The following is a 14,608-nucleotide window of genomic DNA, read 5'->3' on the forward strand; positions in this document are numbered from 1 at the left end:
TCTAGATTGCCAAATTGTTTGATAGTTATTGGTACAGTCAGCCCTCTACAGTTAGGGACACAGTGGAAAAGTGAAAAATGGAAAAAAATGTTATTATTCGATTTGGAAGAACATTTCTGTAGGAATTTCTCGCTTCTCCAGCATGACTCTATAGTAAGCTTTGAGTTAGAAAGACAGAGATTTATAGAGATAACATTTTAATCAAAGAGTCACAAGAGTCATCCCACAGATGTTTAGGGCTGGCTGTATATTAATTCTTGTTGCTATACTGTGCTGGCTTTCTTGGGTTATTTTTGCATCCATATTATTATAATTTTATTTCTAACCTGCCTCTCCTCATGGCTCGAGGTGGGTTACAGAACAATTAAAATACATAAACACTGAAAAAGTACCACAAACACACATATCAAAATGTACCTCTATAAAAGCTAAACACCAAAACATATCTCTGTAAAATACATATTCAAATACACAAAACAGATTAAACAAAGGAATTTAAAATTCATGCTTAAAGACTGTCTGGGTAGACCTGCTGGAAGAGATAGGTTTTTACATGGTTTTTAAATTCTGACAGCTCATTTGGCTGTTGGAGCTCTTCCAGCAGGTTGTTCCAAAGAATCTCTGGGTGGTGGTTGCCAGTCGGTTTCTGGCTGGTTGGAGTAGATGCCCCTCAGAGGACCTCAGTGTACGAGATGGATTGTACGGGAAAAGGTAACCCTTTAGGTAAAGCCATGTAGGGCTTTAAAGGTTAAAACCAACACTTTGTACTTTGCCCAGAAACTAATTAGCAGCCAGTGGCGTGACTTTAGAATAGGTGTAATATGCTCACTCCTAGATGTTCCTGTAACCAATCTGACTGCCGTATTTTGAACCAGCAGGAGTTTCAGAACATGGTACAAAGGTAGCCCAATGTAAGCGCATTGCTGAAGTCCAACCTTGAGGTTGCCAGTGAGGACCATCTTCAGGTCCTCCAAATCTAGGAAGGGGTGCAACTGGCGTATCAGCCAAAGCTGATAGTAAGCATTCCTGACTGTAGCATCTACCTGGACTGACATTTGGAGAGATGGATCTAGGAGTACTCTGCTGATTGAAACCTAAAATGACTATGCAAACGGATCCCAGAATAGAAAAACGTAATGAGCCAGCCAGCCACCCATTCCCGCAGCATCGCCAAAACGCTGCATTCCCAAAACGCTGCATTGCCAGCCACACCCCCATTGTTGGAAAGAAATGGTTGGGGAAGCAAGAGGCAGAACTTAGTGGGGAAGGAGTTGCAAAGCTCCTTCATCGCTACTTTTTCTTTCTTTTTTTCGTATCAGGAGCAACTTGAGTTGCTTCTGGAGTGAGAGAATTGGCCGTCTGCAAGGACGTTGCCCAGGGGACGCCCGGATGTTTTGATGTTTTTACCATCCTTGTGGGAGGCTTCTCTCATGTCCCCGCATGGAGCTGGAGCTGATAGAGGGAGCTCATCCGCACTCTCCCCAGGTGGGATTCGAACCTGGCAGCTTTCAGGTCAGCAACCCAACCTTCAAGTCACTTAGTCCACTACGCCATCTGGGGGCTCCTTCATCGCTACGGTAAGTGCCTAGATTTGAATGGCGACTACGTGAGATGTGGTATTTGGGTGTGGCTTTCAACTGCATATATGGCAAATGTTTTCTCCTATACTTTGCTCATTTTTAATTCCAAAACGTAATGTACTTTCTGGATAACCCTCATAGTAACAGCCGAAATTCTCTAACTTTTTATTATTTCATTGACAACAGTCTTATCAAATACCGTGTTTCCCCAAAAATAAGAGTCCCCTCGGGTGAGAAGAGCGGGGTATAAATGTTGTAAATAAATAAATATTTTATATTAATATTTGCTCCCAAAGATGCTCTAGGTCTTATTTTCAGGGGATGTCTTATTTTTCCATGAAGAAGAATTCACAATTATTGTTTTAAAAAATATGAATGTGTATACTGTACAGTTGCTGTCATCACAAACCAGCATAACCAGACAAACTGTGAATCCTATCAAGAATTGCTTGTTACTACCATTATTTCCATGATCTATGGAACAATCTATGGTACGTACATTTACCGATCCTGCATGCTGTGGTGTTCTGTTTGGTGGGTATGCTTCCAAACAAAAACGTTGCTAGGTCTTACTTTCGGGGGAGGCCTTATATTTAGCAATTCAGCTAAACCCCTACTAGGTCTTATTTTCAAGGGATGTCCTATTTTCAGGGAAACAGGGTAGGAAACTATAATTCCCAATTGCTGTGAATACTTGTTCAGCATCATTATTTTTCAGCCATACTTTCTCCCATGCATTGACCTTTTCAGGACTCTGGTCCATGGGTTAGGGATCAGGGTGCTGTTAAAAACAGAAAATTGTTGAAAAACGGAAGCCAGTCTTTGGGCTATAATTCTGAAATCAAGTGTTTCAATCCCTGCTGGATCATAGAAAACTTAAGTTATATTTTCTCAGTCTCAAAGGAAGGCAAAGGTTTCCACTCTGAACAAATCCTGTCCCCCAAAACCCTCATGATAAGTTCACCTAAGTCAGAAGCAACCTGAAGGCACACAACAACACAAAGAATGATTGATTATTTACTAATACAGTCTACTACCCCAAGTGAGGAAGTTACCACCAAACACATTTTTTAAGAAAGGAAGCTAGCTAGCTAGGAAATGCTGTAATCATTTTCTAAAAAAGGAAATGAGAGAAACCACAAGGAACAATGTCACAGCAATGTTAGCTCCTGCTTGAAGTTCATTATTGGTGTTATTAAGATTATTATGGCTGAATACTAGTTATCTAGCCCAAAAGGGTAACTTTTCCAGTCTCTCTATTGACAACATAGTATTTATTTTTTTTAATTTTTATCTCACTTTTTTCACAAAATGGGATTCAGAATGGCTTACAATCATTTTTAAAAGTTGCAGCTAAAGCTTTAAATGTACAAAGTTAAAACATAAGTTTAAGTATAACTATTTCTGAAAACAGTTTAAAACACTTAGAATCATCCTTTAAAATATTATCAATAAATTTTAATAAACAGCTTGCACACAAAACTACAATCTCATAATTGAAATTCAAAGCCTTAGTAAATATTAAATGTCTTCACCTGCTGTATGAAAGAACATTCTGTATGCAAAGATACAGAATGGGGGATGCCTGTCTCAACAGCAGTATGTGTGAAAAAGACCTTGGAGTCCTTATGGACAACAAGTTAAACATGAGCCAACAATGTGACGCGGCAGCTAAAAAAGCCAATGGGATTTTGGCCTGCATCAATAGGAGTCTAGTGTCTAGATCCAGGGAAGTCATGCTACCCCGCTATTCTGCCTTGGTCAGACCACACCTGGAATACTGTGTCCAATTCTGGGCACTCCAATTGAAGGGAGATGTTGACAAGCTGGAAAGCGTCCAGAGGAGGGCGACTAAAATGATCAAGGGTCTGGAGAACAAGCCCTATGAGGAGTGGCTTAAAGAGCCGGGTATGTTTAGCCTGCAGAAGAGAAGGCTGAGAGGAGACATGATAGCCATGTATAAATATGTGAGGGGAAGTCATAGGGAGGAAGGAGCCAGCTTGTTTTCTGCTGCCCTGGGGATTAGGACACGGAACAATGGCTTTAAACTACAGGAAATGAGATTCTACCTGAACATCAGGAAGAACTTCCTCACTGTGAGAGCTGTTCAGCAGTGGAACTCTCTGCCCCGGACTGTGGTGGAGGCTCCTCCTTTGGAGGCTTTTAAGCAGAAGCTGGATGGCCAACTGTCAGGGTTTCTTTGAATGTGATTTCCTGCTTCTTGGCAGGGGGTTGGACTGGATGGCACATGAGGTCTCTTCCAACTCTATGATTCTATGATTCTATATTACCCAGATTCACAGTATAAGTTGGCCATACTGCCTGGGGGAATCTGAAAAATGTAGCCTGAAGAAGTTATTTTTCCAAGTCACCATAGTTGGAACCTTTTTGAGTATTCAATAGTAAAGTTCACAATATAACAAAAGGGACAGTAAACATGAGCAAAAACATTTTGATGGTAAGACCTGTTCAACAATGGAATGTGTAGCTTTGGAGTGTAGTGGAAATTATACATCTCTAGGAACTTCTAGGTCTTCAGCATGACTTTATAGGACCACATCACACTTTGGGGTGAATGTGGCTGGTAGCGTCTTTTTCCTGTTACGTTCCCTGGCGTTCTGTTTTGAAAGAAGATGGAGATTTACTTAGCCCAACACACAGAATGCGTTCTTGCTCGTTTCTAGTTAAACTATGTGCTTCATTCCTCATTACATTAGCCTCCTTAAAAATGTTTCTGTCACTTCACATTTTCAAACCTTTGAAATTCTGAAATCGCACAATTAAAAACAACAATCCTGTGATGTGGGCACTTCGCAGATAACAGATTGGGAGGAGGCAGTTGTCGCCACCCATTCTGTCTTCGGCAAAGTGCCCACCTCACAAGATGTTTTTTTTTCAAAAAATTAAAAATTACGAGTTCAGGATTTTAAAGATTTGAATTTACAGCAACATTTTTAAAAAAAATTAAGGAGGAAATAATTTTTTACTAGTCCATCCCTGTGTCTGATGAGTAATAGCAGCAGACAGAGATCAAAGGACATGAAAAGATCACCCATATGCATGCCCACACTTGAAATGTCAGAAAACAGTCAAAGGCACCATTTCAATCCTACTGAAAAATACCCATTTTAAAGTGTTTCTCAGCACACAGAGACGAGTGGAGTTGACTCCAGTCTGTATTTAAAATCAACCAATTACTACATGCTGCAGAGAGGGGATCTGGGTCGTGCATCATTTGATAAGATCCATGGGATTTTGTGTTTGAACTGCCTAGAAACGGAGACCAATCTCCGTGTGATGAGATCCATAGTCAATTTCTTCTGAAAACTGACTATAGAATCTAATGGGAGGACACAGAGGTTACTAGAGAGATGTTGTCTATTGATATCTCTAGGTCAGTTGTTCTCAACCGGGGGTCCTTACATGTTTTTGGCCTTCAACTCCCAGAAATCCTAACAGCTGGTAAACTGGCTGGGATTTCTGGTAGTTGCTGAACAAAAACATCTGGGGACCCCCAGGTTGAGAACCACTGCTGTAGGTCCTCCAGCGTGACTGGAGAAAGTTGACCGTAGAATCACACTGTAGGACCTAAAGATCCTTAAAGAGAATATTTTAAATCCAATCCATAAATAATCAAATCTGCAGAAGTCATAATTGCAAATGTGGAGAGTAATTGCACTAAAAATCAAGCTTCAGATGCCTACTCAGGTAGAAGATTTATTTGCAGCCTTCTCATCTCAAATACCTTTGGAGCAGAAAATCTGTTTGATGGAACAACAATCTAATAAAAAAGTAAAACAGACCACCCAAATCTATAGCAGCTGTAGGTTCATGTAAACCGCAATTGGACCAGAAGCAGTGATTTTTCATTTGTTCTGTAAGAAAATTATGATGAATTAAATGGAATCCTATCCTCTGTTTATTCCTAATGGTTACTGAGAAATAGTAATGATATGGAAGTTACTTATTACATCATTTCAAGCCTTGCCTTTCTACATAAATTCCTGTAGCAGTAATAATATGTGATTTTTTAATTACAGCCTAGAGGCAGATACAAAATATAAAAGCCACAGGTAAGAAGGTTTTAAAAGTTAAAGCAAGAGCAGGTAAAACCAGAAAAAAGGCAAATTAAGAATTGCAGTAATCTAAAACCTTTTTTTAAAAAGCCAAATACTGGTGAACTGCTCCTGGGAAGTTGACTTTTCTTTCAGACTTAGGACAAGTTACTTTGTTGGAAAGCAGCTCCCAGCATTATCCAGCTAGCATGGCGCTTGCCTGGGCACAGCAACTAAAACTATATTTCCTCATGTGTCTACCAAAAGTTCCTCAGGTAATTATAGACAGAAAAGGGTCTCTCATGAATTTTTAAAATGCTATTTACAGTATTGAATAGATGATGGAAAAATGCACATATGGCATGTTAGAGTGTGTTTATGCTTCCTTTCCAGGAAAATATTTATAATTGCATGGCTTTATCTAAGCACTGCGTATCAGATTGTTATTTTTAAGTGTCCTTCTCCCCTTCTGTGCCAGGATTCTTGCAGATATGACAATGAAACTGTCTCAGTAACAGATGCAGTTGCCGGATTTCAGAAACTTGAGGTATAGGTAGAAATGGACTTAGTCGGAACCAGTCCAGTAGTTAAATACGGCCACTCTTTTAGAAAGGTCCTACATGAATACTGAATAAAAATAGTATAGCTAGCCTAGATAATTAATGTTTTTATATATTTTTATTTCCCCCTGGATGATAAAGAGAGCCCATTGGCTTAGTTCCTTCATGACTTCATGTTGCATCATCATCAGAGCTTTCTCTTCCGGTACAGTATGTTCTCTGCTTTCACAATTCTGCAGTTAAGGGTGCAACATACGTAGCTATGAAAATTGGTGTGTGTGTGTGTGTGTGTGTGTGTGTGTGTGTGTGAGGGATCAATAAAATGCTATTTATTCACCCAGAGGCACACCTCTAAGAATCTACAGGTTCTCCTGTACCACTCTTAGAGTCAACTTCATTTTTCAGTAATTTTGGTAATTGTTTATTCCTGTACAATGAGTGTTGGACCACATGGCCCTTGTGGCCATTTCCAACTCTACCATTCTGTGATCTCTTCTTATTGTTCTTCAAACTGTAACTATGATTATATAATTATCTCTTGGAGCAGCTTCTTACATGACATTTTGCACTTGGGCTCTGATATTGGAACACAAAGTATGCATACAATTCATGAGTATGTACCCATGAAGATAATTACTTGTGGAGTAGAATAATTTATCAATCTATGCCATTTTGTCTATCCCAGGCTTAGGGGGAACATTAGGCACTCCTGATGTTTTGGACCATACTCGCTTTGGACGTTAATGCAGAGATCTTTGCCACCTCTAAAATGTGACAGCAAAAAAATTCCACCTTCTGCCATTAAATTATACACTATTAGTATATTGTACCCCTTGCTTCCAGTATTCATCTTGATCTTTTGTCTGAAGTATAAATCAACAAGGGGTCACAAGGATTTGATGAACCAGTGGTAGTTAAAGCAAGAGCGTTTCCCATATTTCAGTTGAGTTGGGTTATTTCATATTGGAAGAGTGAGATCTGTTTGCAGAACAGCTTCGATGTTTGATGAAAGTAGGAGACTGGCACTTTAGCAGAAACATTGGTGAAGATGAAATGTGGAAGAAGAAAGTAAGGACAGATGGAGAGTGGGGTACATTGAGAAGGAAGGAGTATAACACTGGAATATTTGTTCTGACTATTCCAATTGTAGTGTGCCATTTGCTAAAAATAGTATTTCAGTTAAATGTGGGGTATTCTTTTTCTTTCTTATTTGAAATAAGCACATACACGTTTACACATATAATGTATAAAAGGCAGGATAGGTCTGGGAAGTGACATGTCTTAAGAGAAGAACGAAGGAACTAGAAATATAAGGTTAAGGACAATTAAGTGTGACCAAGATTTGAGAATGTTAATTTGTGTAGCTCTACTACCAAAATGCTTATAAAATCAAAATAGCACAAGGCACTTCTGTAAAAGGAAGAGAAAATCAATTTCTTGTGGATCTGGGTCAGTGCAGTCTCAGAATGATAAGCTGTGAAGATCTTTATCGACTAGATTCATATTCAGCCAAGAGGAATTAAATTGCACTTTAACTCTGAAATATGAATTACTCATAACCACCTTCTTGGCCATATATTACCCTTTGTCAGTAATGTAAAAATGTGAAGGTTCCTTTCTCTTGATAATCTAGCTCGTTAAAATAATTATTTTTAATTATTCTTTTTTAGTGTTATTAGAGATCTTTGTACGTTTTGGTAGAAAAGCTGCATAGATGTAAATGAATACTGTGTACTAGGTCTTTTTAAAAAATTGGAAAATTCCACACTATGTTTAATTGCCAAATGGTTTACATATATTTATTATTTCTTTAAAGTAAGGAATAAGAACTTTCTATTAATCCAAAAGACGTTAGTTTGTTTAAAGTGGCATTGGCCTGTGTTTGTGATAGAGTAGATATTTCTTAATGATGTTTAAACTAGTCTAGACATCTGTGTTAAACAAAGAAATGTTTTGTTTTGCTTCTCCATCTCCCAAGGTCAGTCCCCTGATTGTACAGAGAATCTTTGCTTAACTGAGTTATGTACCACTATCCTTGATCATGCTGAAATACCAGTTTTGAGAGTGAGAGAAAGAAAGAGTGAGAGAATTTTTATAATGTAGAGTGGGGCATCCCCATTCTCTGGGGCTAGGGGCATTGGACCCTTGCAAAAGTGGGAAAACTGTAAATACAATTTTAAAATTGGTTTTTAACTTGAGAGACTACTTGTTTAGGAATCTCTAGATCAGTGGTTCTCAACCTTTGGGTTCACAGATGTTTTGGCCTTCAACTCCCAGAAATCCTAACAGCTGGTAAACTGGCTGGGATTTCTGAGAGTGGGGACCCACAGGTTGAAAACCACTGACCTAGATCCTCCATTGTGACTTGGTTGGCCCCTCTTCCTTTTTCTTTCCATTTTCCCCAGTATCATTATCTTCTCCAAGCTTTCCTGTCTTCTCATTATGTGGCCAAAGTACTTCATCTTTTGCTCTAAACCTTCCCTCCAGTGAGCAGTCGGGCATTATTTCCTAGAGTATGGACTGGTTTGATCTTCTTGTGGTCCAAGGAACTCTCAGAATTTTCTTCCAACAGCACAGTTCAAAAGCGTCTATCTTCCTTTGCTCAGTCTTCCTTACAGTCCAGCTCTCTCTATGGAGAATACCTTTGCTTTAACTATGCGGACCTTCGTTGCCAGTGTGATGTCTCTACTGTTCACTATTTTCTTGAGGTTGGTCATTGCTCTCCTCCCAAGAAGTAAACGTCTTCTGATTTACATACAAAGTCTGTCACTGCCTCCACGTTTTCTCCCTTTGTTTGCCGGTTATCAATCAGTCTGGTTGCCATAATCTTGTCACCTCTAATCATCATCATCATCATCATCATCATCATTTAATTACTTATTAATCGCCCTCCATCCAAGATTTACAAGCTAAATCCCAGCAAATGTTGAAGGTTCAAAAGAAATTCAAAAGAAAGATACTATATTCTCAGATTGCTAAAGGACTGTCTTTCAGACATTTAGTATTGAGCCATTAGAGTGTTGTTTGGATTCCTGGCATGTAGCAAAATAAATACACCAAAATATTTGAAAGCAGCTGTGCAAGCTTAATGTAGATTACATATTTTTTGCATAGCTTGCGATTGTCTCTTAGCATTTGAGTCTGTATTCTGAGCCTTTTTCTAGATATGATAAAAAAAAGCAACTAATTATAGATAACAGAAAAAAGAGGTTGAGGCAGGTGGCAGGCAGTTAGTTCTTCAGTGTTTTCGAATCAGTGATATCACAAAATAGAACAATTCTTTGTCGCAGTGTTCATGTATTTTAATCAGAATAAAGCAAGTGCAGTATGTGTTGGTAACTATATTTGGAAATTAGATCAGTTGACATCAGTAGGACTTATTTATAAGCAAATGCATGTAGAAATGGCTTATAAAATAAAAATGACTGCTTCTCATGTTTCAGCAAACGTTTTATTCAGAACGAATAACATGTACGTATGAAATGAAATAACCAGGGCAGGTAAGACTTACACAGGTATACAAAAAACCGATACTTCTGAAAGTGCTTCTGTGCAGATGGCACCCAGCTCTATTCTCCTTTTCATTTCATCCCAGAGAAGCTATGTTTTTGCTATACTGGTGCCTGATGTCTGTAATATACTGGATATGGAAAAAAATGAAACTTAATCTAAACAAGACAATGCTACTTCTGGTTTCTTGAAAAACAGACCAGCAAATAAGAGTCAGCATGTTCTGAATAAGGTTACATTTTCCTTGAAGATGTAAATTCATAGTTTGAGCATATTTCTGGATTCAGCCCAAAACCTTGGAAGCTCAAATTTCAGAAGAGTAGTTATGGGCTAGGCTGGACTTGTTCCTATAGGTCTGGTGACAATGACACATCCCTTTGTTGTTTCCTGTTTGGATTACTGTAACATTCTTCTTTGAAAGAATGTTCGTAGAATCATAGAGTTGGAAGAGACCTCGTGGGCCTTCCAGTCCAGCCCCCTGCCAAGAAACAGGAAAATTACATTCAAAGCACCCCAGACAGATGGCCATCTAGCCTCTGTTTAAAAGCCTCCAAAGATGGAGCCTCCACCACACTCCGGGGCAGAGACTTCCACTGCTGAACAGCTCTCACTGTTAGGAAGTTCTGTTTTAAGTTTTACAAGAACGTAGAATCTCAAACTAGGAGAAAATGGAATAAAAATTAAAATATTTTTTCCAAATATGGACTTTTGGTGGGTGACTGAATACAATATCTATGAAAGCAACAAGTACCACTTTGTTTCTTTACTTTTGTGTCATTTCAAAAATACTTTGGACCTCAACAGTCTTGACTTGCATGTGAGCATCAAGTGGTAACAATACTATTCAAATCCAAACCAATTCTTGACATAGATATGGTATTCAGGCTAGACTGGGCTTTTGTTCAACTCACCTGAAATAGAGGTGCTGGAATAAAATGTACACAGGTCCCTTAGGGCTTTGCTGACTATTATTGTATATGAATGAATTCAGTTCAGTGAAATATGTTCTTCCTTCAAAGATCTAAGGTGGAGCTACAGCATCGTAGCTTTTTCATTTTTCATTATGAAGGTCCTAAACTCAAGTTTGGACTTTGTGTGCATACTCCAATAAAATTACAAATTTGCGTAGCCATGTTTCTTCTCCATTTTATTTCAGCTCCCTTCCTACTTTATTGTGTTATTTGTGGGTTTTTAGCCATTCCAAGTCAATCTGTTTGAATGTCTTAAGTGGGGAATTCTTTTCCTAGGAATACAGTAGAACCTCGACTTAAGAGTGTCACAACGTAAGAGTATTTGAGTTAAGAGCTGTCACTCAGCCTTGTTTTGCTTTGACATAAGAATGGCATTTTGAGTTAAGAGGTGGTGCCAGAATACAGGACTTTAGGGCTTCAGAGGAGCAGCCTCCGTGCCTCATTCTCTTGTCCGCTTTGGGAGATTGCTGTCTGCTTTGCTCTTACCTTCTTTGAGGAACACTGAGTTAGTTGATTTTGTGTGGTTTTTATTCCTAGTATGTTTGGCTTCATGAAGAGAGAGAGAGCAAGAGAGGGAAGGAGGCTGGAATGAGTACAGTATGAAGAAAATGATGCTTCTGCCTCTTCACTTTGCTTCCTTGCCACAACTTTGTGCTTCTACCATTTTAAAGTTGGTCTTTGTTTTTTATTGTTCCATGTGAATGTGTAGGGTGTTTCTTTTTGTAACACTGCGTAACAACAAACAGGTAAACTGGAGACTAGGATGTGGAACAATGGCTTTAAACTACAGGAAAGGAGATTCCACCTGAACATCAGGAAGAACTTCCTCATTGTGAGAGCTGTTCGGTAGTGGAACTCTCTGCCCCGGAGTGTGGTGGAGGCTCCTTCTTTGGAGGCTTTTAAGCAGAGGCTGGATGGCCATCTGTTGGGGGTGCTTTGAATGCGATTTCCTGCTTCTTGGCAGGGGGTTGGACTGAATGGCCCATGAGGTCTCTTCCAACTCTACTATTCTATGTTTCTATGAAACAGCAATCTTATTTTTTTCCTTTTTCTGACCATTTGTGGTTGCTTGCTGCTGTACATTTTTCAGTTCTACAGTATACTCCTCAATATGGATGGACCTCATACATAACAATATAGATATTTGAGCCTGGAGTCCTTTTGCTAAATTCTTAAACCGTTTTTTGAATTAGCATTTGCATTTTGTAGTAGTGCCCCAGATTTATCTCATTTAATGTATTACTCCTAGGCACAAGAGTTATTTGAAGTATCTTGGGGGGTGGGGAGAGTTATAAGATAGGAGCAGACATTTGCAGAATGGAATTGCTTGATTTCTTTAATAATTATAGCAACAAGAAAGTGTCTCTTTTCCACTAAATTGAATAAATGCAATTACTGTAGTTAGAAATTAATATGCTTCTCTTATTATACAGTACTGTGATCGTGCTATTTGGTTTTATTTTTAATCACTCACTACTTAAATAAACTGATAGTTGTGCATTAGTTCCCCTATTTTAAAATTTCTTCTTATTTTAGCTTCTATAATGGTCCCCTTGATGTTTTCCCCAAAATTTTAATAAGTGGAGAAGATAATTAAAAATGGTCCTTTGATGGTACCCTTGAGCAAACCACCAGAAAAATACAGAATTATTCTAACTCTTTTGAATAAACTATTTTCCAGTTTTTCTCAGTGAAGCTTCCTTAGGCAAGAACGTATTTGAACTCATCTGCTTTCCTCGGGTGAGGGAGAGATTTAATTCAGTAGTTCATGGAACACTTTTGAGCACAAGATGTTGAGCAAAATACAGGTCTGTTTCAGAATTCACGCTTCTCTAAATTTTATGATCCAATAAAGAAGAGGGGAATAAAACATTTGTGAGGATAGTGCACTTGGTGCAGACACATATATAATTATCGTATCGGAAGTGAAACCAAGAGTACAGTTGTAATGTATTTAGAAACACCAAATTAAAAACTTGACATTATACTAAATGTACTTTTACCAGAATCTGGTCACTTGGAGTACCTCTGGTGTCGCTGCGAGAAGGTCCTCCATTGTGCATGTGGCAGGGTTCAGACCGCATTGTAGTAAGTGTTCTGTGGTTTGCTCTTCCCCACACTCGTATGTCGTGGACTTCACTTTGTAGCCCCATTTCTGAAGATTAGCTGTGTACCTCATGGTGCCAGAGCGCAGTCTGTTCAGTGCTTTCCAAGTTGCCCAGTCTTCTGTGTGCCCACGAGGGAGTCTCTCATCCGGCCTCAGCCATAGATTGAGGTCCCAGGTTTTAGCCTGCCGCTTTTGCACTCTCATTTGCTGAGATGTTCCTGAGAGTATCTCTGTTGATCTTAGAAAGCTATTTCTTGATTTAAGGCGCTGGCGTGCTTGGTGATATCCAACTGAGATGAACCGGAAATGCCACTGCCTTGGTCCTTTCATTGTTGGTTGCTACTTTCTGGCAGATGTTAGGTGGTGCAATACCAGCTAAACAGTATAATTTCTCCAGTCTTTCTGATTTTCTCACACCAGAAGCGACTTGCAGGGTGCACACATGACATTCCCCCATTTTTAAAGTGAAACTGTTTCTTTTGGGCTTCAATGTGGATTTAAAAAAAAAAAACACTTTTTACTCTGCTATTTTAGGAGAACTTGGCTTTTTTATTTGCGGCTATGTCTATTCTAGTTTTGTGCAGGTAATGAAAAATCTGAATATGATAGGATAGGATAGACATAGTCTGTATTCAGGAGACACACTTTTTGGATCAACATAAATATCTCTTAAATCAAGAAAAATTAGGATAGCTAATTACTTCCTGTATCTAAAAAAAACCAATGGGGTGTTGTTTTATATAAAAAGTGAGCTGGAGCTGGAGAAAGTATACGATGACCAGGAAGGCAGGATTCTAATGGTTAAAGTGAAATTTCAATATAAGCAAGTTTTATTAGTAGGGATTTATGCATCAAATGGTAATCAAAATACATTTTACAAAAACTCAACTATTAATTTTGGCAGAATATGGGGAAAAGGAAATGTTTAGACTGGGAGACTTTAATGGGGTAATGGACCCTAATTTAGATAGAAACTGCAGAAGAAAAAAGGCCATAAAGGAAGGGAGACTTCCAGGCTCACTGTTGGAAGAATTACAATATTGGGAATTATATGACACATAGAGATTACATAATTTAGGTAGAAGAGAATACTAGTATTATTCTCATAGACACGGAACTTCATCCAGAATTGATTACATTTTCGCAACAAAAGAGCTGATGGTAAAAACTGAATAAGTAGAATTTTTACCGAGAGTGCTTCCAGATCATAATCCAGTGTTGTTAAGGTTAGATGTACCGTATATCTAGTATAAGCCGACCCGAATATAAGCCGAGGCACCTAATTTTATCACAGAAACTGGGAAAACTTATTGACTTGAGTATAAGACGAGGGTGGGAAATGCAGCAGCTACAGGTAAATTTCAAAAATAAAATAGATATTAATAAAATTGCGTTATTTGAGGCATAAGTAGGTTAAATGTTTTTTTGAATATTTATATAAAACTGTAATTTAAGATGATAATAAGACTTTAATAAGATAAGACTGTCCAACTCTGAATACCTATATACTCAAGTATAAGCTGACCTGAATAGAAGCCAGCCAGGACCCTCACTCGAGTATAAGCCGAGGGGAGCTTTTTCAGCCCTAAAAAAGGGCTGAAAAACTAGGCTTATACTCGAGTATATACAGTATTTGTTTATCTATAGATGTTTCTCTTTTTTATATTTTGTATCCAAAATAAAAAATATTTTTTTAAAAGGGGAAAAAAAGAAATCCTGGCTTTTTTACACGTGTGCCCAATGCGACCAATTGAAATTGGATTTGGAATCAGAAGAGTGGAGTGATTTGAAGGCAGGAAAAGGGTGGTGGGTAGTTACCAAGTTA

At 38.5% G+C, this 14,608-nt stretch overlaps 1 protein-coding gene across 3 annotated transcripts in view; it reads left to right on the forward strand.

The window, feature by feature from the left end:
* trerf1 (transcriptional regulating factor 1) overlaps positions 1-14,608 on the forward strand; it is an 88,169-nt gene that overhangs the window by 42,111 nt on the left and 31,450 nt on the right. The window lies entirely within an intron of this gene.

This window comes from Anolis carolinensis, chromosome 1, assembly GCF_035594765.1.
Source record: "Anolis carolinensis isolate JA03-04 chromosome 1, rAnoCar3.1.pri, whole genome shotgun sequence".
NCBI lineage: Eukaryota > Metazoa > Chordata > Lepidosauria > Squamata > Dactyloidae > Anolis > Anolis carolinensis.